Source organism: Ranitomeya variabilis, chromosome 2, assembly GCF_051348905.1.
Source record: "Ranitomeya variabilis isolate aRanVar5 chromosome 2, aRanVar5.hap1, whole genome shotgun sequence".
NCBI lineage: Eukaryota > Metazoa > Chordata > Amphibia > Anura > Dendrobatidae > Ranitomeya > Ranitomeya variabilis.
The window spans coordinates 63,332,829-63,338,828 of NC_135233.1; positions in this window are offsets into that span (position 1 = coordinate 63,332,829).

A 6,000-nucleotide genomic window follows, 5' to 3' on the forward strand; every position below is an offset into this window, starting at 1 on the left:
AAATAGCACAGTAGTCCATTTAAAATGGGCAAGGGGCAAGGGACGGGAAAGTGGACTTGATGATGATGGTGCATGCAGAGAATAAGGCTGGTTTCACACTTGCGTTTTTGGATGCTGCGTTTCAGCGCTAAAAAAACGCATGCGTTTTTTTTTTCTATACTTAACATTAAAAAAAGCATGTGTTTTTTCGCATGCTTTTTGACGCGTTTTCGGTAACGCATGTGTTTTTTGACCCGTGCGTTCAGTTGCAGAAATGCAACCTGTAGTAATTTCTAGCGGCATTTTTTTGCCGCAAAAAAAGCATGCATTTATTCACGGCAAAAAATGCATTGCTGTCTATGTAAACGCATGCTTTTTTAAGCACATGCGTTTGCATGCGTTTTTAAACGCATGCGTTTCTATAGAAAAACACAAGAAAACACAAAAAAAAACAAGAAAACCCTAACCCTTGGGTTACTAGGGATCCTAACCCTTACCCTAATCCTAACCCTAAGGTTAGGATCCCTATTAACCCTAGGGATCCTAACCCTAACCCGAACCCTAAGGGTTAGGGTTAGGGTTAGGATCCCTAGGGTTATGGTTAGGGTTAGGGTTAGGATCCCTAGTAACCCTAGGAATCCTAACTCTAGCCCTAGGAATCCTAACCCTAACCCTTAGGGTTAGGGTTAGGATCCTAACCCTTAAGGTTAGGGTTAGGATCCCTAGGGTTATGGTTAGGGTTAGGGGTAGGGTTAGGGTTAGGGTTAGGATCCCAAGGGTTATGGTTAGGGTTAGGGTTAGGATCCCTAGTAACCCTAGGAATCCTAACTCTAGCCCTAGGGATCCTAACCCTAACCCTTAGGGTTAGGGTTAGGATCCTAACCCTTAAGGTTAGGGTTAGGATCCCTAGGGTTATGGTTAGGGTTAGGGGTAGGGTTAGGGTTAGGGTTAGGATCCCAAGGGTTATGGTTAGGGTTAGGGTTAGGGTTAGGATCCAAAGGGTTATGGTTACGGTTAGGGTTAGGGGTAGGGTTAGGGTTAGGGGTAGGGTTAGGGTTTGGATCTCTATGGTAAGGGTTAGGGTTAGGGGTAGGGTTAGGGATAGGGTTAGGGTTTGGATCCCTTTATCACATTGATGGTGGGTGGTGGCTTATCAGTGACCTGGTGACCGGGACATTCTAATAAAAAGCTACCCCTAACCCTAACCCTAGGGATCTTAACCTTAACCTTAACCCTAACACTAACCCTAACCCTACCTAATTCTATTAATAGTGGGTTTTCTAGTTGATTTTGATGATTGGCAGCTGTCACACACTTCTCAGCATGCGTTTAAAAAAACGCAAAAAACGGCACGCCGCATTTTGCCGCATTTTTTTTCATGCAAAAACGCATGCATCTAAAAAACGCACCGTTTGCATGCGTTTACATGCGTTTTTTCACCACATGCGTTTTTTTAAAAAACGCTGCAGATCAAAACGTAAGTGTGAAACCAGCCTAAGGCCGTGGCCAAGGTGAAAGTGGGCAACAACAAAGACCCACATCTTCTCGCTTAACCTTCCTGTCCCAGTTTCTAGGGGACCGCAGCACACCACTATTGAAGCCAGAGCAGTGTGAAAAGGTTGTTGGTTGGATAGCGGATAACGCATCAAGTCACTTAACCATCACCACCACCACCATGTCTTCCACACGGTCAAGTCTGAGTAGCCGTGAGTGTGGCCCGGATATTCCTCACCCTGATCCTCCTTCCTCCCACCATGCCGAGTGCCCTGAGATAACTGATCCCACACTTGGACACTCTGAAGAGCTGTTCAGTTTTCCATTTCAAGATTCAGAACACTCGGCCGGTCAACTTGAAGTGGGGACAGATGAGATTGCCCAAAGCTTTGACAAGCCCCAGTCACATGAAGGCGATGGTGGGAAAGCGTCAGAAGAGGTTAACGATGATGAGACACAGTTGCCAGAAAGTCAGGAGGAAGAGCAGGGTGCGGATGTGGAAGACGAGGTGGTGGATAACTATGTGACTGATCCAACTTGGCAGGAGGACATGCAGAGCGAGGGCAGCAGCACACATGGGAAAGAAGGCATATCACCCCAATAGGCAGGAAGAAGCAGTGTGGTGGCCACAGATAGAAGGTGTGCATCCATTCCCCGTAACACCAACATGAGGGAAGTTGTCATTCCAACTGTTAGATCTTCCTGAGTCTGGCTATTTTTTAAAGACTCTGCTGATAACCCCAAACAGGCCATTTGCAGCACCTGCCATGCCCGCATCAGCAGGGGTAGAAAAACAACCAGCCTGACCACCACCAGCATGATCAGGCACATGGTAGCAAAGCACCCGACTTTGTGGGCCGAACCCCAGGCTCCACGTTACACGCTGAAGTTTACACCACTGCTTCTTCCACTGTTTTGCGTAGAAGCCAACACCCAGTACATCGCGCATGAGAAGATGCCTCTAGCCCTGCACTTGTTGTGGCCCACAGTCAAGCAGCACCATCATCAAGCCCATCCACGTCCTTGTCCCAGCACAGCCTTCAGTTGTCTATAACACAGTCTTTGGAACGCAAGCGGAAATACCCAGCCAACACCCAACAGGCCACAGTCCTAAATTCTAATATTTCTCTTCTGCTTGCGCTAGAAATGCTGCCTTGTAGTCTCTTTAGATGGAAGCTTTCCGCAACCTGATGGCAGCAGCCGTCCCAAGGTACTCGGTCCCCAGTCTCCACTATTTCTCCCAGTGTGCCGTACCGGCATTACACAAGCATGTGTCCCACAACATTACTTGTGCCCTCAACAATGCTGTTACAGGGAAAGCCCACCTAACTACAGACACATGGACAAGTGCTTGTGGGCAGGTACGGTACATCTCAGTGACGGCACACTGGGTTAACATAGTGGAAGCTGGGACCCTGTCGGACCTTGGGATGGAACACATCCTCCCCACGCCGAGGATTGCTGGACCTGCGTCAATCAGGGTTGCCAACATAGTCTACAGCTCCTGCACCTCCTCCATGTCTGAAATCAACACATCAGTAAGAAGCTGGAAGCACTGCAGCACTGCCTCAGCCAAGCGGCAACAGGCTGTGCTGAAGCTAATTTGCATAGGTGACAAACCGCACAATGCAGAAGAGTTGTGGACAGCGCTGAAAGAGCAGTCAGATGTTTGGATGACACCGCTGAACCTACAGCCAGGCATGGTCGTGTGTGACAATGGCCGTAACCTGGTGGTGGCTCTGAGGCAAGGTGAGCTCACACCTTGCTTGGCCATTATGCTTAACCTCATGGTTCAACATTTTCTGAAAAGCTACCCGGAGCTGCCGGATCTGCTAGTGAAAGTACACCATCTGTCTACCCATTTTAAAAAGTCAGCTACTTCTTCAGCCACCTTTGCCATGCTTCAGCAGCGTTTGCAGTTTTCAGCTCACCAGCTGGTGTGTAATGGAACTCTACCCTGCATATGCTGGAAAGGATTTGTGAGCAGAAGAGGGCAGTTGTTGATTACCAACATCAACAAGGTCATCGATATTCAGTTCAGACTCCACACATAAGACCTCAGTAGTGAACATGGATATCCGACATATGTACCATCCTCCAAAACTTTGAGGAATGCACCAAGATGATGAGCACTGATAACGCCATAATTAGTGTCACTATCACGCTTCCCAATATTCTGAGAACATCTTTGCTCACAATTAAAGAGGATGCATTGCAGGCAGAGCAAGAGGACATGGAGCAAGGAACCATGCAGAGGGATTACACTCAGCCCAGCCTCATATCTTCTCAACGTGGATTGGTAGTCAATGAGGAGGCGGAGGAAGAACAGGAGCTACTTTCATGCACTATAGATGGTACTACAAACACAGCTGTCATACCATCTGTTCAGTGGGAATGGCTTGAGGACAGGAAGGAGGAGGATAAGGATGAGAAGGAGGAGGACAGCATGGTCAGTCGCCCTGTTGGTGAGGACACGGAAGTCTTGCCTGTTAGCAGTCTGGCACGCATGGCTGACTTTATGCTGCACTGCGTTTCACGTGACCCTCGCATTACAAAAATTTTGGGTGACATTCATTACTAGTTGGTGACACTTCTGGACCCACACTACAAGGAGAACTTTCAATCTCTTCTACCAGAGACAGAGAGGTGTACTAAAATGTTGCAGTACCAGAGGGCCCTTGTAGTGTAATTACTTAGAAAATTCCCATGTGAGAATGCTGGCAGCAAACGTCAGAGTTTGTTGTACAGCCAAGGAGTCCAAGCGAGAGAGATAGAAGTACAATCCAGCTCAGGCAGGGGAATAATGGCAAAGTTCTGGGACAGTTTTTTCAGACCCTCCCATCGTGACAGCACAGAGACAAGGGGTGCTGTCAAATGAATTGCAATGCTTGGGAAGATGGTGAGGGAGTACCTTGAAGATAGTACAAACGTCCTCCTTGATTCCTCTGTGCCTTTTAATTATTGGGTATCCAAGCTGAACACGTGGCATGAACTGGCTCTCTTCGCCTTGGAGGTCCTGGCCTGCCCTGTCAAAGCAGGTTTTTAGTGCCGCTGGTGGAATTATAACAGATAAGCGCATCCGCCTGTCAACTGAAAATACTGACAGGCTGAGTCCTATAAAAATGAACAAGGGCTGGATTGGGAAAGACTTCTGTACACCACCAAGTGAAAACTGCAAAACATAACCTGTCCTCAAATACATTCTCTCTTTTGGGGAGGAGTATTCTCATGCACCTCTTCACAACCACACATGGGTATACACTTCCAGATTTGGTCTGTTTGTTGTTATCCTCCTCCTTATCCTCATCCTCATCATCCAGAACCACTAGATGACCAGGGTGAATGTGCTCTGTACTCTTATAGGCCGGTGCATTTTGGGGAAGGGGGCTGTGATGACACTATATTATTTAGTAAAAAAAGGACCCCACATTGGGGAATTGGGCATTACATTACATTGGGCCTACTTTTTAACTATGTCTCCTGCAATGTGGTCCTTTACCTGCCACTAGATCATCAGGGTGAACGTGCTCTGTACGGTGAATTGTCGGCAAGGGATGCGTGATGGCACTATTTTATTTAGTAAAAACAGGACCCCAAATTGGGGAATTGAGCATTACATTACATTGGGTCTACATCTTAACTCTGTCTCTTGCAATGTCTCTTCTTTACCTGCCACTAGATCACCAGGGTGAACGTGCTCTGTATGGTGAATTTTGGGCAAAGGGGCTGTAATGGCACTATTTTATTTAGTAAAAAAAAAGGACCCCACATTGGGGAATTGGGCATTACTTTACATTGGGCCTACTTCTTAACTCTGTCTCCTGCAATGTGTCCCTTACCTGCCACTAGATCACCAGGGTGAACGTGCTCTGTACGTTGAATTTTGGGCAAGGGATCTGTGATGGCACTATTTTATTTAGTATAAACAGGACCCACATTGGGGAATTGAGCAGTACATTACATTGGGTCTACTTCTTATCTCTGTCATCTGCAATGTCTCTTCTTTACCTGCCACTAGATCACCAGGGTGAACGTGCTCTGTACGGTGAATATTAGGCAAGGGGACTGTGATGGCACTATTTTATTTAGTAAACAAAGGACCACACTTTGGTGAGTTGGGCATTACATTACATTGGGCCTACTTCTTAACTCTGTCTCCTGCAATGTGTCTTTTACCTGCCACTAGATCACCAGGGTGAAAGTGCTCTGTACGGTGAATTTTGGGCAAGGGGGCTGTGATGGCACTATTTTATTTAGTAAAAAAGGACCACACATTGGGGAATTGGTTGTCAGCTCATGCCCTTCATTACAAGTCTCAGAGACCCACACCCCTACATCGGGACTACTTCTTAACTCTGTTTCCTGCAATGTCTCTTCCTTATCTCTGACGACATGACCTGGGTGAACGTGTTCTGTACATTTATAGGCCACAGAATTTTCAGCAAGGGGGGTTGTGATGGCAATAGTATAAGTATATTTTTTAAAAAGGTACGCCTCATTGGTGAAACCACATCCTTGTTGGCAAAG